The sequence below is a fragment of the Perna viridis genome, chromosome 13, assembly GCF_037379345.1.
Source record: "Perna viridis isolate PV_CMFRI_1.1 ecotype Kerala chromosome 13, ASM3737934v1, whole genome shotgun sequence".
In the NCBI taxonomy this organism is placed as follows: domain Eukaryota; kingdom Metazoa; phylum Mollusca; class Bivalvia; order Mytilida; family Mytilidae; genus Perna; species Perna viridis.
In genome coordinates this window covers 22,562,277-22,589,721 of record NC_142457.1, presented here as the reverse complement: position 1 = coordinate 22,589,721, position 27,445 = coordinate 22,562,277, and the positions used below count along the sequence as shown (strand labels likewise).

Genomic DNA, 27,445 nt, shown 5'->3' with positions numbered 1-27,445 from the left:
CAAGGGAACCAAGGTTATAGCGGTAATCAACAGAATGCAATCCAGGGACAAAGACCAGTCATGGAAAACAAACATACACAACAAAGAACATAAAGTAACTAAAATCATACATACAAAGTAACAAAAGTAAATGAGCAAGTCGGACTCCACTAAAAACTGGGAGCATGGACCAGGTGCACCGGTAGGGTAAGCGTCCTGCACCGGTAGGGTAACCTGGAACACAGGTTAGAATATTGTATATTTACAAAATATCAAAACACAAATGTCAACAAAAATGACATTAAAAGTAAAACTTTGTTCCACTTTACTTATTGCAAAAGTGAAACTTTGTACCACGTGTAAAAATACGTAAGTATTCAACACAACATAGCACATGTGTCTACGTAATGCATTGCAAAAGTGCAACTTTTGATAGTGTTGAAATACGTATATATACAAAAAAATGAACTAAATTTTTTGAGAGGCATGCCAAAGTTTATTCATTTTCATTCAACCATTACATAACATTCTACGAATGTCGCGCAAAAATGTACATCGGACCAGGATTTCGAATACGTGCATATGTAAAAAGGAAAAAAAAATAAAAACAAACACACTGAAATAGGTCTCTTTATATCAGGTGTAAGAATACTAACAAATACAGCAAAACAGAATATAAATGTTTTCAAAATGTAATGCAATGTAACGAAAATGGATATGACGAATATGTCAAAGAGACAACATCTCCACCATGTGCCTCCAATGAACGACGCAAGAATGTAACCTTGAAACGATGTTAGAGTATGTATAGAGTAGAACAGGCATAATAATACCGTAGATATGATAGAAATTAGAACATAACTGTATACAATCAATTCAAATTCTTGATCAACTATATAACTATAACTATTGACCAAACTTTACGACAAACGTGATGACTTTTCATTCAGAATTGTCAACTTTCCTTTCATCTGTGGCAATATCATTCATTTAACTCATACGTTATGCCAGAGCTTGCCGAACATACACAGACTTTTTGTATCGCGCTATATAGATGACGTATTATCTTTAAACAATCCTAATTTCGGGGATTTGATACATCGCATCTACCCAAAAGAACTTGAGATAAAGGATACTACATACACTGTGAAGTCAGCCTCATATCTTCACCTACACTTAGAAATCGATGGTAAAGGAAAACTTTTGACCAAACTTTACGACAAACGTGATGACTTTTTATTCAGAATTGTCAACTTTCCTTTCATCTGTGGCAACATCCCTTCGGCTCCTGCCATGGAGTGTTCATATCACAACTCATACGTTATGCCAGAGCTTGCCGAAACTACGCAGACTTTTTGTATCACGCTAGAACTTTAACAAATAGGCTTCTGGAACAGGGTTATGTTGCTACAAGATTGAAGTCATCACTACAGAAGTTTTATGGTAGTCATCATGAAGTCGTGGATCGTTATGGTGTATCCATCATTACCATGAAAACTGAAATATTCAACGATTCATAGTTTGCCTTTCCTCGTTTGTCTACCCCGGATTTGACTTTTTATGAGCAACGTTATGTCAGGGCTTGCCGAAACTACGCATACTTTTTGTATCGCGCTAGAACTAAACAATTTTGCAATAGGTTTAGATCAAGTTTTGGACTACATATAGTTGCAACACAACATACACAATGTACTACAACGTGCAATTTTTGACCAAAGGTAAGAATACATACAAGTGTATTAACACATAACACACGTTTCTACAAAATGTACGGTTTACTTTTACTATTTTCTGAAACAACTTCGCTTTCACAGAATCATTGATCATTTAGTTCAAATTAATCAAGGGGAATCCTTCATTCAAAATTTTTATTTTATACCATAATAAAAAACATTTTATAAAAAAAGATTTCGTGACAAAAAATGATTTTCCTTACCCAGTAATATAAATATCGACAAAAAATCATAGAATTAACATTTTTTTAACTATAGCAAGATTATCTCCTCATAAAATCAGAGATACAAACCTGAATTTTCACTAAATTTTTGTGTATGAAAACCAACTGGATGTGATTCATTTATATTGAAAACCAAACTATTTAGCATGTATTCTGGATCTAGTAACGGCTACACAGAAAACCAGTTTTAGTCTGTCATTTACTTGAGATTACAATTATATAGATTGTGTAGGGAAGACCATTGGGTTGATTTAAAATGTACCATTTTCCCCAAAACACAGATCTGTGAGTTCAAGAAGACCAGAATTACGTGAAAATATGTAGTTAGTAGCTTGAAAGTAGTATTTTGCTTTTTTTTGTCTGTATTTATTTCCTGATCCATGAATCCCCATTATCAAATGCTTAGCCTGAAATTCATATGGATTGGTGTTGACTCGCTGGACAGCTTTATCATATGTTTTTTTTTGTTTTATATCAATATCATCAGTTGGTTATTCATTTTGCCAAACCCAATATTGAACAAATGTGAAAAAAAAATAAAATACATGTGGTAGCTTGCTTAAAATGGTCCTTTTTTTAATAATTTATGAAATTGTGAAAAGTTGATTGTTTTATATGTTAATAAAATCGGCTTGAGTCATGGCTATATTTTGGATAAATCAGAGGTATTTAAGGAGGTTAACCTAAGGTAAGGGACACAACTGTTATAAATCATTAGAACTTTTGTAATATAGGTTCTTTATAGCAATCTCATGTAAGCATCAAAGAAACTTTGATTGATTTCGTTCAGTTTGAAATAAAAGCTTGAAAAGCTTTGGTGAAAATGAACATGAAATAGACATATCACTGATTTCAAGTGGTATATCTCCTACCCTAGGTCTTCCTCCTTAATCGAGTGAAAATGTAAATGCTAACGCAAACACACATGAACACATGAAACATTTCTTAAATTAAAGAGCATTAAAAACGAGAAGATTGAAGACTTATGGGTAAAAACAATTTCAAACATATTGCTTTCTTCATAATTTTGGTGCAATTTCTGAAACAACATACCGTCAAATTATTGTATAACAAACTTCCGAATATTTATCTGACTTTCCTAATACCCCATTTCACAGTGTTAAAAAGCCATTCCTATTATGTCAATAATATATTAAATGGGACACTTATCCCGTACTGGTGCTGTAATAACACTATACATTTCCATGGATTTATCACGATCTTGTGTTTTAATAAATCAAATAACCGCTGTTCTTCCCTTTGTTTATGTTAAAAATGTCGAGGATGTTAAAAAGGTTATTCCGTTAAGAATGTTGATATTGAGGAATTGATTAGTTTTACAAAATATAAAGGGATTGTAGGACAGTTGTTACATGTATTCGTACCTGACCAACGTCAATTGATCAAAAATTGATATTTTGTTAACTAAACACTTAATATTAATAAGAGCTGGATACTTAAACGGCTGCATGATTTATATAGATAAATTAAAATGATAAGGTTGTAGCATAACGACTGTAAATTCAGACATTATTGCTTGATTTTACATGACAATGGTATCAGTATAACTATCTATATGACTATAATACAAATGTATTATTAGTTTTAATATTGAATTGTAGTAGGGTTAGCGTTGCAGCAGATTTTACGACGGGGATAATTCAAGTATATCAAAAACATACCAAATTCTCTTTCATTTCTCAATCAGAAACAGTTCAATTTTAGTTCGTTATATTGTTGCTGAACTTGTGATACAAAATTTATATAAATTGTGTGTGGATTTGGCCATTTGCAAAAGTTATCGTTCTTAATTTGATGTGTTTTGATTAAATTATTTTACAGCCTGTCGTCAGTGTACAGAAAACATATCATAGTAGACATGAGTTTCATTGATACTCGATAAAAAGTACATGTCTTTGTAAGAATCAGGTAATATATGTATAATTGGAATCATGTATGTAAAAAAATCCCACAAATTTGATAATTATATAAGAGTAATCAAGGAACCAAGGTTATAGCGGTAATCAAAAGAATGTAATCCAGGGACAAAGACCAGACACGAAAAACAGACATACATAACAAAGAACATCAAGGAAGTTTTTTAACAGGATTTTGAGGTTTGCCTCTGACGGACAAAGTGTCATTTTTACTCCAATAAATTGGACTTAATTGATAATGCACTGCTTTGTTGTTATATCGCTCATGATTTAGAGCTTTTAATTTCTTCGTGCTCCGTGGCCAATATATGATTTTGGCATAAGTGGATATGATGCGAAAATGTCCAATGCAATGTAATAAATGATATTTTTGGGTGAATTATTTGCCACTTGAACGATCACTTGCAATCCAGCTTCATTTACTGGAATAAATATTCTTGTATTAATTCCTTGATTAGTAATCACTGAAAAAGTGATGCTTTTTCATACTATACTTTACCCACTGCACTATTACAGAGACTGAGAGTTACGTGTATTTTTGTAAGAATCAAGCAAAATTGGAAAAATCGGACACATGTTAAAACCCTACCGATCCGACAATAAAATATCTCTTTTTGAAAAGACCATTATTTGATATCTGCTTCATTGGATTTGCTCAGATATTTTAGAGAAAATGAGGTTTTTCTGTCCTTGAAATGTTCATTTTTAGAGCATTTAATAAAATTGTAAGCAATGGTCCAGCATGATAAGGAAAATCTTGTCTGTTTTCCTTGATTCCGATGGTGCATATTCAAATTACACTATCAAAATAATTGTTTTTTTCCTATTTTGTTTTACCTACTGCTTGATTCATATAGGAATTTACACTTAAATGATCTAATACTGCAAGCCATTCAAATCAAAAGTTTAGGATAGGACTTTTTAAAGGTATGACTAGGTGAGAGAGGGTGCAAATGGTTTCTAAATTAAACTAACGATTAGGCCGAGCTGAATAGGAAAATAAGCAAAGATGGATAATATGATATACTTTATATACAACGTAACAAGATAACAACACACTATGCGTGCTAATACATTCTTTTAAACTGTATTGAAAGTTTATATCATATTTCCATATGTCAAATGTTATATTAAGACGCCCTGACAGGTTATATTTTTTTAAGCATTCCTTTCATTTTGAGATTTTGATAAAAGAAGTTTTAAACAAACTTTCAATACATAACAAAGATATTGTATGGTTAACAAACGTAATAACTAAATTAATCTGACATTTGAATAAAGACAGATATTTATAATTTTCTGCATTTCAGTGTTTTTATCAACAGAGCCAAGGGTCATCGCCATTCATGTCAAACATACTGAAATATTAATGTTTGAAGGTTGCTTTGTTATGCAGACAATGTTCAAAATAGTATATCGGATGAAAATTGTTTCCCATTATTTTTGAAGGAGACTGCAGTGATATATTTGGCGTAGGGAGTATTTAATTTTACATTTATTCAGGGACTAAATCAAAATAATACAGGATATTTTTTTCCTCTGGCGAATTATGTTTACTTTGAACTAGACATGTGGTAAGTCTTTATCTTAAATACTATAGAAAGCCTTGAGATTATATAATCATCCATATACTTAAGTAGCACTCCATATAAGAATCTGGCAAAATGTGATTAATGGTTGGAAATCCTACATATTTTTATTTTTGATATGTTGTTTAAAATTGTATAGTAAACAGAAATGTGGCTTTTCATATAACCTTTGTTCATGGGAGATAAAAATCATAAAGAATGTACTGTAAAAATCAAAATTAAGAAATGTAACTCTGAAAATGACACTAGAATACAATAGAAACTGTTTACTGATTTACTCTAAATTTATTACATATAAGATATAGAATGTGTAACTTTAAAAAAAGGATCGAACCATATTTGGCGAAAAAGAATTGTACAGTACGTTTTAAGGTATATGTAATTATTTTTCATTCTTTTAGCTACATTGTACATTTTCGTTATTTTTTCGTTTTGGCTTTCCACATGAATAATGATACCTCTAATTTTTTTCATCAACTTTGACACTTTGATTATTTTTTACCGACATTTACATGACTGACATTATATTTGTTTATTTTGTTTATTTTTGCTGATTAAATTGCCTTAATAATTCCACTGAAATATAATTTGACTTGATATGTAACAAGCCTAAAGGTTAGTGTGTACAATTTGGTTTCGTAATTTGACTTGAACAACTTATAATAGTCCACAGCTCGTGATTAAACAAATTTTAATAAAAAAGCGTTCTGATAAAATATGAACCATTTTTATCCTGAGAGCGCAACATTTTAATTATATTTCATCAATACCCGAAATCAATTTTTTATTGCAAAAATCTGCCATTTTAATTCGAAGAAATGAGGAAAATATATAATCATTACTTATCCTTTCAATCTTTGAGTAATTTGTGTCCCAAGAATTTAAAAAAAAATCATTTTTTAGAAGATCAAAGTACCACCACTGCTGGCTTTTAAAATGGACGGTGCCAAAGGAACTATTTTACGGCCTGCATTAGATGTCATAAAATATACTGATGTTTTGTTATTTTTTTTTAACAGGCCTGACGAAATCTGGTTTCAGGGCCGTTATCACTTATTCTTAAATTGCTTCTTTACAACATTCAATAATGATATGTGAAGATTTTAAAATTACTAAGCTTTGAAAAAATATTTTGATAAGTTCTAAAATAATTCGAATGAAATTTGAGTGTTGAAAATGGGAAACAGGAATAATCTTGATTGAAAGACAATAGGTTTCATCAGTTTTGTCTGCTCAAAACTCAAACATGTACAAAGTCGAAAACATATAATATTATGATAGAACTCGATGGATTTTTCAATTAATCTGAAAATGGCAGAATTTACGCGAGATAAACTTTTAAAACTACAAAGTGTACTACGGTAACTTATTTCACGTGGATTTTATCTTTTTACTAATTCATACTTTTCTGATGTTATATTGCTAATGTCCTTACCAATGACTTAGAAAGTTCATAACATCATATCTTAACTGCATAAGTCATTTTTAAAATACGTCACTTCCGGTAGATAGATTATCGGCCAGTAATTATAAAGAGCATCAATAATTGTAAATATTTCTGAGGTACCTTGCCAACGATGATTATCCGCCAGTCATACAATTATACATATTTGTGTATTTGTCTTATCTCGCTAACGCTCCATCATTTTGTCTGTCGAATTCAACGACGATCACAATTATATGGCTGTGATAGAAATATCACCTTAGAACTGCATTACGTGTACAAGTTAACTTTTCATCCTATGATGCATAGGCAAATGGAGACATGGGGATTGGGAGGATAGAAATAAGTTTTAATCATATCAAAAATATATCAAATTAAACTAAAATATAAATTTATGTTGTAGAATTGAATGATCTAAATGTGAAATTTGATCCGAGGAATCTGTTTTTTAAGTATCTATCTTTATCAAATTATATTTAATCTTATCAAAAAAGACGTTTTTCTTTTGGATATTTTTTGAAATTTGATTTGATAGTGAAAACATCTGATGAATAAAAGTGCAACGGGGATTCATTTGGTAGAAAAGGATATGCCGATTCTTATATTTTTATATGAAAAGAAAGTACAGTCAAAGCGTTAATTACGTTTGTCCATTTAACTAAGTCTTTAAATAAGATGTATTTTATGTATCAAAAAATGCTAATTTAGTTCTCAAATACCCATCATCCAAAATTCCCACCTCACACTCCCCCCCCCAAAAAAAAAGGCATTTCCTCTTACCCCATTCCCATACAGTTACTCAATACGCAATAGAAGAGGATGTTTTGAAAATTAATACAAGTGATATAAAACAAAATAAAATGTTATACGCGTTCTAATTGACTGATATATTGCTAGAAGCTCAGAATTAAGAAAAGCAATCATGCCCAATCAATCAAGCTAAGCTTTAGTTTTATGATTAAGTATGTTTATGCATGAGATTTTGGAAAAAAAAATGTTTAAATTGAAGTAACAAAGTTCTTCTTTTTTTTTACTTGATGTAGAAATAAAAATTATTCACTTTGAAAGACACCTGTTTCTTTTATGTTTTCAAATCTTTCTTATCAGAGGTTAATGTAATGAGTTTATCAAAACATTCGCGATGAGTGATTTATGGTTTATGTGCCTAATATGTTAATACGATTGATCATATCATGTTCGATCTGTTTTCACAACCTAAAACTCTTCGTATCTTTGAAAATGATATATTTTTTTGTGAATAACGTTTTCTGGGTTCTGCAGACGCACCTGACAAATTTTCCAGTATTCTCATCAACTGATATATTTTAGAAAACATTAAATTTAAATTTATTATCTACCTTTAAAAGTTGTTGCTGGTCTTTTAAGTCAATGTGTACGTGGAGTACATTTTTTTTAATACTCAGGTCAATGAAATGGCAATATCATTCTTAAATGATTTCAGTGTCATTTTAACCAGAAATTATAACCTGACATTTACATCCCTACACTTGCACCTGTTTAGATTTTCTACTGATGTTACAAGGCCATTATAGAAAATGGACTGGCATTGAAAGCAATAGTAAGTTATTATGGACCTTTAAACTTCATAATGGACTGCTGAAGAAAATAATGAAAACAAATGCATATTTGTAAACCAAGGAAACACATCTATGATCAATTTGATAATAAAGTTTATTCAACCATGACCAACAACCAACATCACAGACCGTCTAGTCTTACGGCATGTGCAGCAAATGTCATGGGAATGCATCGCTATAAATGAAAAAGCTAGTTAATGTTGTGTCGTTAAGACGTGTTCATATGTGATCACTTTTATAGAATGTATTAACGTAAGCTGCCCCTTGTGTATCTACCGCAGAAATAATTGTGAATTAAGTACTGTTTCGTCTACAAATTGGCCATAATGTATATATTGTGTAGCACTTGAAGGGAAAAAAACGCAGATTTAATTGCATTTACCAAGTATTTGTTCCAGATAACTTCAGGTAATAACCATTGTGTTTGTAGAATTTGACTTTTGAAGATATTGAAATGTCAAATTTAGTTAGTACTTAGGCAAAATGATGGGAAAAAAATCCCGCATTTTTCCCTGATAATCCGTTAAAAATATCTACAGTAAATATGCTTCAGGGTAGATTCAAATAGTTTTCTAGTTGTTTCCGTGATGTATTTAATGAATTTAAGGCAGACCTAATTTAATATTATGATGTTCAAACCGTTACCTGATTCTTACATAGAACGGTACTTAAACATGATCACACTTGTAAAGACCATTTTACTGTTTCAATATCTAGTATGAATTTTAGAAATGTATCTGAATAAAAAAATAAGAAAATACACACCGTATATAATTATTCTTAAAATGAGTAAATTGTAATCTTTTAAGACTGGTCCGTCAAGGGAAATCAGTTACGTATCATTTACCAGTCAAATAATTACGCAGACCGATTCAAGTATAGTATGCTGTACAGTGGCTGACTTCGGACATTTCACTTTGCAGTCGTATAGCCTATTTATGCATTGCGCTAAAGGCATATCCATTTTATGCATAAAATTATGGTAAAAATACAGGAAGTGGACCTAGTTAAATCTTACGATATACTAGCTTTGAAACTCATATTTTCACAGTGACCGATCATGAGTTATGGAATTTAAAAATCAATGGGTCATCTATTTGACGGAGTTGTTTACTGATCGATGACTGAGCTGTAAGTTCCTTACATTAACACATGACGAAGAACAAATAAAATATTCTATGTACTGCAATACTAGGCATAATTCAACAAATTAATTCTAAATTTGACCATCTGTGTAAAATGTTTCCTTTTTTGTTTACTAACATATTACGATCTATATTATGCTCATTATATTTGATATTTATTTCATTATTGAGGGTCGTCCATTTTGTTTATTTATTTGCTCGCATAGGATGCAATTATATAAGATATTTCAAATTACATATGAGATAAATATGGTGAAACCATCATTATCCTATGATATCGCATTTTAACCTTATCATGGATCATGGTGACCAATTGGTCGATTGCTGAGCTGTAACTTTATAGATGATCTGATCCGAAAGAAAGACCATGAAAACTGATTTATTCAACGTGTCATAGTTTTCCTTGCCTCTTTCCTACCCGGGACCTGACTTTTTATGAGCAAATGGAGGGTGTTCCTTGAAAAGCAGAAGACACTTACCCTACCGGTGCACCTGGTCCATGCTCCCAGTTTTTAGTGGAGTCCGAGTTGCTCATTTACTTTTGCTACTTTTTCTATGTATTATTTTAATTGCTTTATGTTCTTTTTGTGTTTGTCTGGTCTATGTCTCTGGATTACATTCTCTTGATTTCCGCTAGAATTTTAGTTTCTTTGATTACTCTTGCAATATCATGTAAAAAAACACACATTTTAGTACCTTGTAAATTAATGGAAGTTAATGTGTATTACAACTCTCCATACCAATTATACTACACAGAATATAGCTACCAATTCGTTTAACAATGGGGAATATTAATTACTGGCTTCAGTGTAACAAATTTCCATCGTGTTTGACATTTTTTATATTTGTGTAATAGGCCTTTTGAGTAATTGTTTCTGTTTTGGTAAACCAGGTTATAATTAGTTTCGCATTGAGTTAGCACATAAACGTCCATTGGTAAACAGTCCACGATTCTAATATATCAAACAACATTTTTTTTTGTTTATTAAAAATAAGTTGATACTTGTGGACTTTATTCAAGTACGTTCTCTAAGGAAGCACTAATTTGTTAAACCAATAACTATCGTTACTTTTTTTTAATAAATAACTGCCATGCGTTTTATTGGGATAAATGTGTAATATTAACATTTCCATCAATCATTTTAAAATTCATTACACAACAAAGCTTGATTCCTTGTATACAACATGGTAGAACGTCTTGGTGCTGGATTTGGCTTTTATTTTGATATTTTTAGATTTACGAATATCTTGAATATAATTTATAATATATAATTTTAGTTACTGTTTTTACATCTGTACATGTTTCCGTTACAATAAAATTAGAATTTTTGCTGTTATCATTTCTGCTTTAGAATTAATAAGGAAACTTGAGTCTCCCCTGGCATTCATAGCATAATCTTCCTTATACTGTTTAAATATATGACTTATTAAATTCAAAGAAAATACCACTGAAATAAATATTTCAAATTTTGGTGAGCTGTTCATATCTTTCAAGGAGTAACTCCTAATCAGCAGCATTATAACTAATCTCTAAGGAAGTTCAAGATTAAGAACAGATATTTGCATGCAAGAAGTATACAAAAAAAGGAATATATCAGAATCGGCTTTGTAAGTCTAGAATAAGTTCTTCTAGTTGCCTAAGGAATCCATCATAAATACTAAAAGCAAATCTTCAGTGTTCTTAATGTTTCTTCAAGCACACAAAACAACCCTGATATTGACAGTTATGTCATTCATTCTGTGAATGTCCAGTTAATAAATAGAAAAAAAATATCGAAACATCACATTATTCATAAAGAACAACCACATCACAAACTCAAGCACTACATCATTAATTCACCGAGATATGATTGAGACTTAACGTTGGCATTTTTCTTCATCGTCGTATTGGCGTTATTGCTGTTGTAAAACTGTTTTCTTTCGGAAACAATTTATCTTAAATAGTTATTAAAAGCATCGTAATTAAATCAAAGATTGTTAATTGCTCTAAAAATGTATTATGAAATATTTTGACAGGCAACTCATGATTGGTCTTCATCAATTGTACTTTTAGCATGTTAGAAACAATTGATAGCCTTGATTACCGTTATAAAATATTCTGGTGAACGCAATTAGGAAATGGCATGCTATGATGTAGTAATCATGTGAATTATGGTACAAAAAAGAGCACTTCTATATACTGTAAGAGTAATCAAGGACTGAGCAAGAGAAAGCAAGAGAATTTTTCAAGGAAAAAGCCTGAGAAAGGAAAACAGATACAGAAAACAACAGACATTAAATACCAAAATAGCACGTACAATGAAACAAAGCAAAATGATTCAATCGGACTCCACTAAACAATTGAGAAAATAAATCAGGTGAACTGGTAGGGGAAAGCGTCCTTTGCACATATGGAATTTCCATTGATTCTGCAATCCCTCTCTTTTTTATTTTGATATTGATATGTCGGTTTGGGGTCAAAATAATGTGCCATGAAAAAAAGTTGGAGATTCAGTTGTATGGCGGAGTTCCGCCCTTCAACCTTTTCAAACGACTTTCTAGTTGAAACCGTGCATGTCATACCCACTTAGTTGTATGAAGGAATCATTTTCCTGAACGTTGATACAATATTTGCTTCAAAAAATTACATTTTTAATTGAAGTTGTGATCATTGTACATTAGAGACCCTACTTTGTTTAAATTTTGAATCGTAATACATGTGAAGTGGCGCGAGACGAGAGTAGGCAGAGCTTCTTATCGACATATCAATTTCCAAATAAAAAGGGACTGATCTAGGAAACCCACACACAAAAATGTTACGTCGGGGTTAGAAAAAGAGAGAATAGGAAAAAACCGACATGATGTGGACATGCTTTATATGCATTGATTTTTAAGAAAAAAAAGTGTCTTCAGTATGTAAATCAACAAAAGTGTTATTTAGGTAATTTCATGTTCGTTGTGTCAACTTTTCCAATTAAGGAGGTAGACATAGGGGAAGGGAAGCAACTCTTTGGTTTGTTTGTATTCAGCATTTTCCATCAATGTCATGTAAGTATCAAAGTAATGTGGACATTTCATTCCATTTTAAATGTAAGCTTGATAAGCTTTGGTAAAATTGAAAATGATACAAACATATCACTGATTTCAAGAGTTATGTCCCTTACCCTAGGTCTACCTACTTATGTCTATATTCTTGGAATATATTCATTTGCTTACCGATTTGCATGGTTTCCTTGATCACTCTTTCTATTCCTTTGCTTTTTAATTGCACCAAGTAGCCAATCTTGTCACCGACATCAGACAAATTTTGTAACAATATCACGATGCACGAGACCGGCGTTTCGCAAACGTGATTAATGAACATTTGTCCTGGAATGTATTATCAACCTAACAGGTATTTCAGGTATTAACTTGAATAGTTGTTGTGGTGTTTATTCTAACAGAGTGGAAACACTAATTAATTATTTTCAAGTTTTTTTTCACCTACATTTCCCAAAGGTATAAATTACGGAGTACAAATTTAACAACATACAGAACATATCATGATATTAGTATTCACTTTATTAACATAACTTCTACTATTTTATATTTGTTTTTTTTGTTTATAACGCTAATATTTTAGATAATTTTGCCGTTACCTTATTTTTATTTTTTTTATGTTGTCTACTTGTTCTGACTTTCTATTTTTTATTGTTCTGTTTTGTTTTGTTTCTATTTTAGTTCGTTTTTGTCTTTATGTCTTTTTCCTTTTATTATTTTGATCTCGGATAACAATGACAGCGGTTTCGGAAAATGGAACATATTGTATGTTTAATTTAGAAGTGACATATTTTTACAAGTTCTCCTTCCAACATATATATTTTGTCTTCCGTGACAATACTACAAAAATGATTATAGATGCAACATGACAAGCAAAAAAAAAATAAACAAATTTGATATAGATTTTAATGATAACTGCATCACTACAGGAGTAAGAACTAGAATAAAGAAAATGACTCTTAAAATCAGTGATATGTTTGCATTATTTTTAATTTCACCAAAGCCTTCCAAGCTTTCGTTTGGAACAGAATAAATCAGTCCGAGTTAATTTGATGCTTACATGAGATTGATGTCAAATGCTGAAATCAAACGTCCTAATGGTTTTTTTACGAATTGTGTCCCTTACCCTAGGTCTACCTCCTTAAGTGCGTCTGAAATAATACGTCGATAGTTAAGTCATGTTATAATGTAAGTGCACGACAATTTACGATACACTTGATCTCATCAGCCTGCATGATATAATTGGGATTGTAAACAAACAGGATACTTATCACCAATGCAAAATTACCGCTAGGAGAGCAATAAATAATAATTCCAGGCAAATTATGACGGTAATATTTTTACAATATAGGTTGAGGGAATAAAAATGAAACTTTAATCGTTCAAAACCGTACACCTGCCAACGTTATTACTTGCAAACCATGTACGTTTTGTTTTGTCCCTGTAGTCATTGTCAACTTGTATCTGTGAAGTTAAACCACTATCTAATGGTTTCATATTGACTTTGGCTTGGACTGATTCCTAGTTGCGGAATAAAGGGCCAAAAATAGACTTATCAATATTTTGTCCTATTTTGTTAATTATAATTTGGGTAAATCTATATCGATCTCTGTGCATTTAAAGTATAATATGCCATTTCAAAAAAAAAAAAAATTGTAATTGAATTCCAAGGTAAAGGACATCATCTGGTGTATTTGGACAAAAGGGAATATTATAGAGGACGAAGACCTCATTACAGTATTTAATGCGAATTTTAGTCAAAGCGTAGAAGAACTGATTTCAGTCTGGCTGGAAGTCAGGTATTTTGTAGCTTCGCATACAAAGCTAGAAATTTTTGGCATCGTCTTCAATTAAAAACGTTTATAATATGGTCTTTACTAATCATTTAAATTCAGTTATTTTTCCCTTTCCGACATCCAATAAGAGTATGCCTTCCTGGCTTCAGCCTGCCAGTTCGAAGTATGAACACTTAGTCTTTCCGGTCTCATGAATTAGCAACAAGAATCGCCAGGAAGCATCAAGATACCTAGAAAAGCGATAAAATGGGAAATGTCGACATATTTTTTTTTTAAAAATATAACTATTTATTCAACTTCGTCCTCTTTCAGTTACATATGTCTCATATTCAAGAATTCATCTTTACTTTGAATATATACGTCCTGTCGTGATGAAGGAGAAGGAGCGATAAAGGGTCTGATTTGCCTTAAATCCTACTGAAAATCAATCATAAAGTGTTGAATAACCTAATTATGAATTTGAGAGAGATTTGAATTCATCACAAATAAGAAAACACCAGGACTCTTGATTACTCTTGGATTGAAAGGGCAAAAAATTGCTTGAAATTTACAAATATTCAGATATTCTGTCAAGTTTGGTACTTTTTGGTCGCTTCCTTGTCATAGTTTTTAGCAAGGAAATGGTTTCAACACGCAAGGAACAATTCACATTTAGTAAAAACATTCACTATTACATCGTCTATCTTGTGTGAAAATATAAAAATGAAATAATGCAACAAATTATTATATTTCGTTATATTTACATACTGCACTATGTTATGAACAACATTTATATTATTACATTTAAGTTGATATATTTAGGCAATATTCATAGCTTAATGCCCAAACGCTTTTACCTTTAAGAGAAACTTGAATATGCTAATAATTACCTTTGGAAAACCGTTCTCATATGATCAGTAACAGAGACCAAAGTTAAACTTTGTTTGTTATTTAACACTGAATACTAGATAGTCTTTGAATGTTGAATCTAAACACGTTCTGATTGGCTTAAAATCTAGAATATTACTTGCTGAATATTCTCTTTTTAAATTTTGTATACACCTTGGGCCTGTTTATAATGGATTGTGAAAGAATGTAGTCCAGGGACAAAGACCAGAAATGGAAAACAGACACACAACTCAGAGAACATTAAGTAAACAAAATAATACAAATAAAGTAACAAAAGTAAATGAGCGACTCGAACTCCACTAAAAATGGGAGAATGGAATACGTGCACCGGTAGGGCAAGAAGACTAATTGTAAGAAGTCTTGATGGTAAAGAAAAACTATTGACCAAACTTTACGACAAACATGATGACTTTTCATTTAGAAATGTCAACTTTTCTTTCATCTGTGGCAATATCTCTTCAGCACATGCGTATGAAGTTTTCATATCACAACTCTTACGTTAAAGCAGAGCTTGCTGTAACTACACAGACTTTTTGTATCGCGCTAGACTTATTATAATTAAGCTTTTGGAACAGGGTTATTTTGCTACAAGATTGAAATCATCACTGCAGAAGTTTTATGGTTGTCATCATGAACTCGTGGGTCGTTACGGTGTATCCATCTACACCATGAAAACTGATTTGTTCAATTTGTCATAGTTTTCCTTTCCTTTTTCGTCTACCGCAAGGGGACCTGACTTTTTATGAGCATTTGGACAGATGTTCCTGGAAAAGCAGAGGACGCTTACCTTACCTGTGCATCTGATCCATGCTTCCATTTTTAGTGGAGTCCGAGTTGCATATGTCTGGTCTAGGTCCCTGGATTCCATTTTTTTTTATTTCCCTAGAATCTTGGTTACTTAGATTACTCTTGGACCCAGGTTTTAGAAACGTGTCTCATACCCTGACTGAAAATTAGTTCTATATCCAATATCAAGATATTATTTGGAATTATATTGCTCCTGGAAAAAAATTTGATGATTGATTTTCAAATGTTATCAATATGGTTTGTGTATGTTTTACCAGCTTTGCTCAACGATATTTGTTCTGCAGGTTATTGTATTGTATTTAACCAGAAGCAATTGAACGTAATGGTTGCGTGAGATTTACGCCTTAAAACCTGGTTTAACAAATAATTTCCGTTAAAACTAATGTAGTATCTCTACAAAATATTGATTATTTTAAATTTTTCGGTTTTTGCCTTAATATCGCCATTCGTATAATTGTATTTTCGTATTGAACTACCATTGTCTTTTAATAATGTATAATTGGTTAACTAATTTGCCAATTTTAAGGATTCTCCTTCGTTTTGTACCTGAAACTTATGTTGGCTGAAATATTTAATACCAACAATTTTCAGATCTTCTAGATATTTTATGTTTATACCCATAGAAGCCTAAAATATTTAGGGCTCAACCTTTGTATTCCCATAAAGCTGCTAAGGTATAAATTATGAAATGACATAAACAACTGCTTGTATCGTTTCGCTAATATTATTTTCTCGTGTTTTCCTCATCAAATAGATGCAAATAGAAAAAAGCACGCCGTCAGGTTGTTAGAATCGATACATATCCATTTATCGGGAAAATATTAATGTACTTTAAGACCTCTCTTCATGTTTTTTCTAAGAATTATTGATATGTTTTACGTCATATTAACTGAAATATTGCTGTCGAGTATGTGAAAACATTACATCAAGCTCGTTTGAAAATGAAATAGATATCAGTCACTACGCTGGTCTTATCTAACAAATGATGTACTAACCCACTATGGCTGATCTTATCTGATCAATGATAAACTAAATCACTAAGGCTGCTCTTATCTTATAAATGATGAAGTAAGTCACTATGGTCGATCTTATTGAACAAGCAATGCATTTGAGTACCCAACCACCCCTATTTTGAGGTACAGACCATAATCAAGTTGTGTAACAAATGTGAAAAAAAACCAACTTGAATGTGTTATTACACTCAATAATGGTGATTATCGATGTTATAGATAATTAATATATATGAGCAATAGAGTTTTTTTCAAGTTCAAATAATGACAACAGCGAGTTACGGCGTATGAAACTTGATATTTTGTCATATTTTAGATAAGATCTGTTGGTGTGGTTAAAATTCTGCGTTGAATTAATTTAATTTTTTTTTATCTTATTTAACATATAATTTACATTTTATTCGTTTAATACTAATATAAATGGAGAAAAGGTTTTTAACAAGTACATATAATAACTTTGTTTATTATTAGGAAAATGGGGGTACATTTTGTCATATCATACCCAATAATTACTTTTTTGTGTTGTTTAAAAAAGTTTATGTTGAGGTTCTGAAACACAAATTCACAATCATTCGTTGACGTTTACCTTAAACGTTAGGGTAATCACTTGACAGTCTTGTAATATGGTAGTATTTGCAATTACCTTTTCGATGCAATTTACTATAATTATATTTAAATAATAACATATACTTTTGTTTTGGATAGTGCGATGTAAGTTACTATTATAATGTTTATTCAAATTTTTGTCGAAAAAACGTTTTTTTTCTCGACTTTTCCCTGTACGTATTTGGGCTGGGGCAATGCAGTTCTGTATCAATCTTTATAAAGACAATGCCCCGATGTAAGTTGATATTGATAAGAAAATATTTCCGATACTCCATGATAATGAACAACAATCTCTTTATGAGTTGAGTATTATGTTCAATTTCACAAAACAGTATCAAGCTTTAATTTGAAACAGAATGAAATCAGTCCAAATTACTTTGGTGTTTGTATGAGATTGATGTAAAACGCTGAATACAAACGTTACAATGATTCGTAAGAATTGTGTCATTTACCCTAGGTCTACCTTAAATGTTTATCATATGATTTGCTTTTAAAGAGTAATCTTTAATCACCAGAACTATAATCAAGTAAAGAAGAAGATCAAAATAAAAAAAAAATATATAGCATACAAGAAGTATTCAAAACCCATTCTATCCAAGAAGGAAGCAGGATTTGTCATTGAGAGTTTCTACCATGTGCAGTGCAGGAACGAAGCCTAGTCTTTTAGGAATTTTAAAATATGTTGTACTGCACATTTTGATAAATGTTACAATTGCAGTATTATATATTTTAGAGTAAGACATGTCTGACTACTGGATTTCGTATATTGCATTTGAATGCTGGCCTTCACAGTGTCTCCCCTCTTCTGTTTATCGATCACCTTAGTTTTTTAGGTGGTGCAAAATGGAAATTTTCGTAATATATTTCAAAGACATTATTGGAGGAAATACTCAGGGAACTAAACATAATGGGGTCAAAATATAGCATTGTATGGCTTCTTTGATAGTGACGGAATATCAAAATACAACATTCCACTTTATTATATATATTCCTTCACATTTGTTTTAAAGCAACTGCTCTTTTTTTATTTTATTAAAAGAACAAAATTTTAATTTTATACAACTTATATAAGATATGGTAAAATTTTATTCAAATGACGATTTCATCCGTCATTGAAATCAAGTGCAACGTAATTGATAAGTCGGGTTGTACGTGAAAATTGTCACATGGTTAAGGGTTTTCACATCTTGTACTATATCATAAGATAATAACAAAGGTGAATACAGCTTTTCTTTCTTTTCATTTCGACAGATATGAAACTAATTTGTTACCAATACTTTTCAAATTAAATATTAAGGTAATGAAATGTTATAATGTTATTTCATTTTAAGTAATGGAATAAACACATCTTACTTTTGTCTTTTATCAAATGTGATTGTAAAAATTAAACCGTGCTTTAAAGACAATAAATAAAAGTTGTTTACTTTACAGATAATACGATTAGTATACTTAATGACTGTCAATTACACACTGTTTTGACTGGTTTTTTAACACATTGATATTTTGCGTAATACATGTACTTGTGAATTGTTTGTAGACATCGAAAAACAAGTACAGGCGTTTTAGACAAAGCAATTATTGTAAAGTTATTTGGCAAAGTATCTCTCTCTTTAAACAGTAAAAGATAAAATGAAAGTTCTTGTAAGAATCCGGTTAAATAGGAAAAATATAAACCTTCATGTCGCAAAACACCTGTTTGATAATATGATTTCACTATTTCATCTCTGTATAACTGGATTTGTTACGAATTTTTTAAATAAAATGTGGGAAAAATGATATTTTTGACAGATTATCTTCCCTTGAAATATTCATTTATTATGCATTTTAATGACATTATAACTCAACTTACCGAAAAGATATAAACTATAACTTTTTCCTTGATTTAGATAGTGCAAAAAGTCGAATTTTACTTTCAAGACGGTGTTGTTTTTACCATGTTTCAACCATTGCCTGATTCTTACAGAGACTGAACCTTTGTCTTGTGGATGCGAAAACATATCAATTGATCCTGACCAGAAGTTTTGGTTTCAAGTTTTAGTATCTAACAGCAACAAAACTAGAGGATGATTCCAAAGGCCGAATCAATGTGGCATACAGAAACAAATCATTTTTATCTAAAATTGCATAACCGAAAACCTTTTCTCCTTTACATAAACTTACATTCCAATATATAAAGATACAAATGTAAATTCTTAACAGGAGTTTTTGGAGCATATTGCAAAGTAAATTTAAAAATATTCAGTACTAACCTACTTCCAGTAACATGATTTCTAATTCTTGCATAATTGCAATAATCAGTTCACCGTAAATGAAATTTAATGGATGAAATATGCTTATAAGAAAATGCTATTGCATGGATTCAGTTGATATGATTTGCTTTGGAGTTAAAATACAGAATATTCTTGGTCGAATTACTTGATAGAAGAAAAGGAAATTACGTCGGTATTTGTCCCTCATTTACTTAACCTCAGTTGATAACAAAAATATAGTAAATTAGGCAAAACAGATTTCAATTTCCTACGTCGAGTTTCAATTACCTTCATATTTCCTATCACTGATACATTTTTCGTCATATCTGACAAACAAAAAACTATTTTTGAAATTGTTTTACATAACCTTATAGTTACACTGTGACATTTAGTTCTTTATAAAATTAGTATGCCATTCATGCACGGTTAACCTAGCCAATTAACAGCTGGTATTATTTTTTCGAAACATATTGGATACTACTCTGTACATTAAACATCCATTATGTAGGAAAAGGGACAGATATTGAGAAACGCAACAAATGCATCATCGTAAAACCTTTATAAAAACATTAATTACTTACCGAGATCACACCTTCTACCCTTACTCTACCGTTGCACCTGGTCAATGCTCCCAGTTTTTAGTGGAGTCCGAGTTGCTCATTTACTGTTGTTATTTGTATGTATGATTTTAGATACTTCATGTTCTTTGTTGTGTATGTCTGTTTTACATGTCTGGATTTTGTCCCTGGGTCACATTATTTTGATTACCGCTATAAACCTTGGTTCCCTCGATTATTCTTTCTATCAATCTTTGAAAGGTTCCGACAAGAAAAGTAATCAAATCCAAGTTAACAGAACGATTGACGACACTTTTTAAAAATAAACTTAGATTATATTAGATTAGATTTTTTTAGGCAATATCAGTGCATTAAAATAGCTTACAATACAAAATAAACCATGCAAATAGATACATAATCATATAAATCCCTGTAGTATATTTTAAATACATGATTTGATAGCCTGGGATAACCCATAATGCTTTAAATAGCTTATTTCCAATGGGGTCAAATAACGACACGAACACACAATAATGACCAATATTGGCAAACACTTTTGAAATAAGAGTGAAATTATTCATGTCTTAAAAAGTATAATGTGCAAACACGGTAGATAACTTGGTATAAGTGAACAACCATCCGAAATCAACAAAATGAGGTTAAGGCAACGAAAAGACACCAAAAAATTCGTCATTCATCAATTATTTGTAAAAAAAAACTATTCAATTTGTTAATGAATTTGACATCACATTGCAACAAATCGTTAAAATCGATAAAAACTAATGCATGGCCAAACATTAACAAGTACGTCTTGTACATTAAATTGAAATACTGTTACATGTAGTTCATCGTATCAATTGTTGTAATCATTAAGTTCTACCACTGTTTATTTGTTCAGCTTTAAATCCAATTACAAAGATACTTTCGTGATACTTAACGTAACCTAAAAACTCGTCAAGGAATTGAACTATGCAACACTCGGATAAAAATTGACAGAAAGTTTATGCGGTGCAATATCTGATCAATATCAGCTATTATGTAAGATGGTACAGATATTGCCAAAATCGTCAAAGAAAAATAAAGCCTTTCGAGTTTTGCTTGTCATTTTCAACTTTTTATAGTGTTATACCTGCCTGACCTGAACCTTGAACAATAAAAAGAAATCTGTCTAACCCAGACACTTAAGAATCCCTTAATATCAATTGAAATATATTTGAACTTTGATAAACCAGACAAATTCCCGATCAAAACCAACTTTAAAGTTCATAATGGGTCTGGTTTAGACAAAGTTGACTGCAAACTCTATTGAATACTACTTATAAATAATTTTAATTTTTAATCGCACACTATACCATCTGTCAAATCAGCTGTTTAATCTGCTGTTGATGTCTTTCTCTTCATGTGTTTACATAATAAGACCATTTATGTGCAATCACACCCTTCAATACGATTAAATTAAACATTATGGCATAATCAAGTGAACACATAAATGCTTATTCTGACTTTACCTAGTCGTAAACTTTTCTGTCGTAAATAATTGTTCTATGGCCGGTAAAGATAGCCACAGAAACGGCATTTGGCATGCAATGCATGTATGGTCAGAAACAGTATAAGCAAGATTTACATGTCTCGGTATTGACGAACAACCATTTTACGTACATGTAATCATTACAAATTGCCTTGCATATGAAATTCTCGTTCTTGAATAATTTAGTAAGCAGCATGTGTGACAATTGAGTTTTACTTTCTTGTCGTTGTGTAGGCAGAAGAATTGAAAATATGAACATATACGTATTGCATAAGGAAAGTGAAGTGAAATACTAGATTTACAGATCAAGGGAATCAAACTTAAAGCGTATATATGTCTGCGCAGAAGAAGTTATAATATATCACACTCCTCCTTCAAAGTGTTTGCAGATTTTTTCACACTTTAATCTGGAAACATCTATACACAGTTCCTTACGTTAATTATTGATACCAACGTGTCTTGCAGATACTAAAATATTTACAGATGACTTTTTACATGGTGAAAACATTTTTGTTAAATATATAAAAATGAACCTTTTCAAGAACAAGCGAAAAGCATATCTCAAAGGTGAAATCTTGAAACTAGTATTATGCTAGGAGCACATTGCCAATAAAAATATTTAGATTTAAAGTACCCGTAAAGGCCAATTCAGAATTGGACAATGTGCATACAGGAGTGTCAGGTTTTGTTGATATTCCAGGTGAAAATTTATTATCCCAATTTTCCTAACAAACATTTGCATACATACATTTTTCCCGACCTGTTTATCACATTTAAATTTATTATAACTGCTAGATTATTTAGATTAAAGGTTTTTAACAACCCAATTATTTCATCAGTTGAATTTTCGTGCTACTATTTGTTTGATAGATTTTCGATAAAAAACAGAAACAAGTTTGGTCAAAATATAATAAATGCCATTAATATTTACCTTTTATAATTGTATTTCCTTTGGCCAGTTTTAATTCCCTCATTTCTGATATTAGCATTTTTCTAGTATGAAATGTGCCTTAAATGCCAGTATTAAATTACATGTAATTATTATCATTTACAAAATTGTGTTATTTACATATAATCAATGCACGTTATGTCAAAACTGAAGTGATAATTCTATAATCAGTGTTTTTCCTATCAACATCCAGATTCGTTAACCAGAATTGAATCAAATTTAGCAACGTGTTGCCATCCAAAACACCAAGTTCGTTTTGGGCCTGTCTGTATAAAATACCTATATTTTTAAATATAATGGCGTGTATTTTCTTATAAGGGGATATTATGAAAAATAAAGCCAAAATAATCTTTTATTAGAACTATTGGGGTGTATTTATTGTTTATCTTATTGAAAGTACAAAAAAAAAAATCGCACCATTTATTGACTTTTTTCTTTTATGTAACCGGTGAAGCTGAAACGAGCCACATTTTTCAATTCATACTGATTTCACTATTTTGGTAGTATTTGTCTCGTGACTCATGCATATTTAGTTGAAACCATTATTAAACTCAATGTCTGGCAACAAAATTATGTTTGATTGGATTAGAAAAGTAGCAATTTCAAAAAGTTCAATTCTCGGATACAATAACTGTAAGTGGTCAAACATAGTGATCTAATTCACCTCTTTTAATATCCAGGTCATCAGAAATTAAACATGAATAATGTAAATTACGAAAAAAAGGAACAACATTGCAAACATGAAAAAAATATATTTGGTCACAATTAAATATTACTCACATTCTGGATTTATCTTAAATCCAGCATTTTTTGTAGGTTTCATTAAAAAAAAACAAAGAAACAAATAGTAATTAAAATAGAAAAGTGTGCGATCAAATGCATATAGTAATAAAACTTTGAAACTTATAGATTCGCCGTCTATCTTCAATGATATTAGCAATGGTTCGATAAATGTAATACTTTATGATTGATAAATTTCATTTTGCATATTGTGTTTTACAAACATTCCTCATAATAAAGCTTGTGTTCTAGATAAAATATTTAACATTATGTGATAACATAATGTAATTGTTGAAAATTGTCTGAAAATAAATCAGTTATGTTTTCTTTCATATTTGCTCAACGATCAGGAAAAAATGAAATGCGAAGAAACCATCGAAATTTTAAGTATTAGAAATAATCGTTTAATCCATATTTGATTGATTGCTGTTTCAATTGGCAAGATTTCTGGGTGGGTAAATTCGAACTTAAAACTTATTTAACAAAGATTGCACTCGTATGGGATAATACAACAAAATGTTCTTCTAGGCAAGGGAACTCAACAGAACACTAATGAATACAAAATGTACTGCAAAACCACAAATTTGGGTCATGTGTTAGGACATCCTCATGTACAACAAAATTAGTTAAGTAGTTTCAAGATAATGTACGGCAGAAGCTCAACTGTGAAAGTGTTATAAAATCAACTTGTACAATAAAAAAGTACATAAATGCCGACAAAAGTAACTTCAAAAGAGCATCTGTGGACCAAATGTACGAACATCTTAATGTGTAACAAAACAGGACATAGATGTCGACAAAATTGACATTAACGGATGCATATTTGGACCCTACTGTAAGAACACATACATGTTAAAGAAACAGAACATACACTTCAAAGATGCATATGTGGACCAAATGTAAGAATGCCGCTATGTTTAATAAAACAGGACATAGATGTTGACAAAATTAACTTCAAAGGTGCATATTTGGACCCTACTGTAAGAGCGCCTACCTTTAAAAAAAAAGGACATACACTTCAAAGGTGCATATTTGGACCTACTGTAAGAACGCCTACATGTATAAAAACAGGACATAAATGTCGACAAAATCAACTTCAAAGGTGCATATTTGGACCTGATGTTCGAACGCCTACATCAACGTTCAAACAGGACATAACTTCCAACAAATGCAACTTTGGTCCAAATATAGGAACGCTTACGTATACAGCAAAACGGAGCGTATGTCTACAAAATGTATCGGAAATGTATATTAGGTCTTGTTATACGTTCAACATCACCAAACACAAATATCTATCAACGTACGTAACGAATAAGAACAGTCATAATGTTTGCGTTTCCAACAAAACAAAAATGAAATAACCTTAATAATTTTGATCCGATGTAAGAATAAGAACATTTTATCAAGACAGAACACAATATGTCTGAGAAGTGCCTGCAAAATGCAACTTGGCCCAGATGTAATGAAATGGACGTTTACAACTAAAAAGATCGCAAATGTTTTACGTTTGTTTATTGTAATTTCATTGACAATGCTTAAGTTGGTGGTTTAGTCTGGCTTACATTGGTTTATCCAGGGTTCGGTTTTCACTGCTTTTTTATTTTTCACTTAGTAATAACTATCTTAAATTTAAATCTGCTTTATAAACGGTAAATTTTGATTACAGATAATTTTTCTTTTTTTTTCACATGATTACATAAGATATTGTCAAGAACGAACCAATTTATGCTAGTTTGTATTTAACCAAAGTAAATATTTTTAAATGTAGTATAAACATCTTTTGTACAGACCTTTAAAAAGTGAAGAATTTACGAGTTGTCCAAATATAATAGAACATACGTACAAACAATTTCTTTTCACATAGAAAAATCATATATACGTTATTCCAATAACTTTATCTAATGTGGGTTGTTAATAAATTAAAATAAATTATGATGTTAACACTTAAGTGCTATTCTTTGTCAGAATCAGGCAATAAGTGACACAACATTTTGCAAATTTGTCTTGTTTTTCATAAATATATTCATCGTTGAGATTTTAAAATATTAACCAGTAGTTACAAACTTCTCAAGGACAACATAGAAAAAAAGGTCTTAAGGATGTAGACATAGGGTAAGGGACATAATTCTTGAAATCAGTGATATGTTTGTATTATATTCATCATAAACATCTAAAATAAAGTAATTAGCTATTGCAATTAATTCTGTAGCATGTGTGACGTAGACAATTATTTTTTGATATAGTGAAAAAGTGCTGAAAAATGTCCATACTATATTTTACTTATCCCTTGCTTGGACTTGCAAATTTTATAGACATTTTGATGGTTATTTTCGGAAATTATGAGGAAGAAATACTTGACTAATTCAATGCGTTTTTTTATTTTTCATATGCAATACTTGATATATATTTTGCCTGATTATTAGACATAAAAGTACTTAAAATGTTTGATTTTAGGAATAGAAACAAAACAAATTGCGCAATTTATCAGATATTTTTAAATAAAGTAACAATAACTGCATTTCTTAAACGAACTAAAATGGCGATTGCAGCAAGCATTACGAACAAGAACAAGGATTTTTTATAAGATTGTAAATCAATTATTTTTCAATTAGAAAACTATTGAATCAATCAGACACCAGAACCAAACAGACACAAACTCTCCTTCAGATACATTCATACACCAGAAATAGCTTTCTAAATTCTATCATTAAACTATCGGTTAATGGAATAAACAACTTGCGTCTACAGAGCAAAGCACTACTATAGTCGACAGCTTTAAAAACAGATCCGGGGATGTTTAGAATGATGTAAAGCTTTTTTATACTTTACGTGCGTAAACTTTGGGTCAGAAATAACATATTTATTTCCTGTACATGCAACTATTCAATTTGCTGCACTTATGATCAGTAAGAATATAGATAATTGACATGGCTGTATCTTACTTCAGTAACGCATGTAATTTTTGCGGGGAGGGGGCTTATTTTGGTGTATTTAAGAGCCAAAATAAATTCCGCCAAATATGGGCTCTGAGTTTAAGTACTAAATGCACTACTTCTCGTTCGCCAAAATAAGAAACACCAAACGTTTTTATATACATTTTAGCTTTAAAATTGTCAATTTCTACACCCGCCAAAAAAAAAAGCCGCTTACTATGTATAAAACATGAAACTTGGTTTTAGAGTTCTATTTTGAATAAAAATCCATTAGTCAGTGCGCTTGTCCATACCAAACAGAAATTCCTCTTAACGATCTGTATGAATTGTGTAAGTATTTATAAAAGTAGCCACATGCACTTATATTTTTAAGGATTGAGAGCATTAGGTTGTAATAATGGCCTCCAAATGTCAACATATGATCTGTCTAAAATTAGTTCTATACATACATATTAGATACATTAATGTTTTTTGGCTTTAATTCATTATAATGAACAAAATAGTGTCAGAATAACACGTGATTGCTGAAAATGTTATATGCTGTTTAATTGCCGTTCACTGCTAGGTAATTTCAAATCAGGTCAAGCAGGACCAGGGTAAACAAAAATTATTACTACAATCGATGCCAATGTCAAGTTGATGAAACAGGTTAGGGTAATGAGGTTGCTGACATAA

General features: G+C 30.9%; 1 protein-coding gene across 5 annotated transcripts in view; it reads left to right on the top strand.

Annotated features, from left to right (window-relative positions):
- LOC148600013 (cardioacceleratory peptide receptor-like) overlaps positions 1-27,445 on the top strand; it is a 74,516-nt gene that overhangs the window by 22,026 nt on the left and 25,045 nt on the right. Inside the window, exon 1 of one of the 5 annotated variants that reach the window (XM_088557149.1) lies at positions 5,222-5,447. The exons of the other annotated variants lie outside the window; for them this stretch is intronic. The gene's annotated coding sequence lies outside the window, so the exon portion shown is untranslated. Of the gene's footprint in view, positions 1-5,221; positions 5,448-27,445 lie in introns of those variants that run through there. 5 annotated transcript variants of the gene reach the window in all.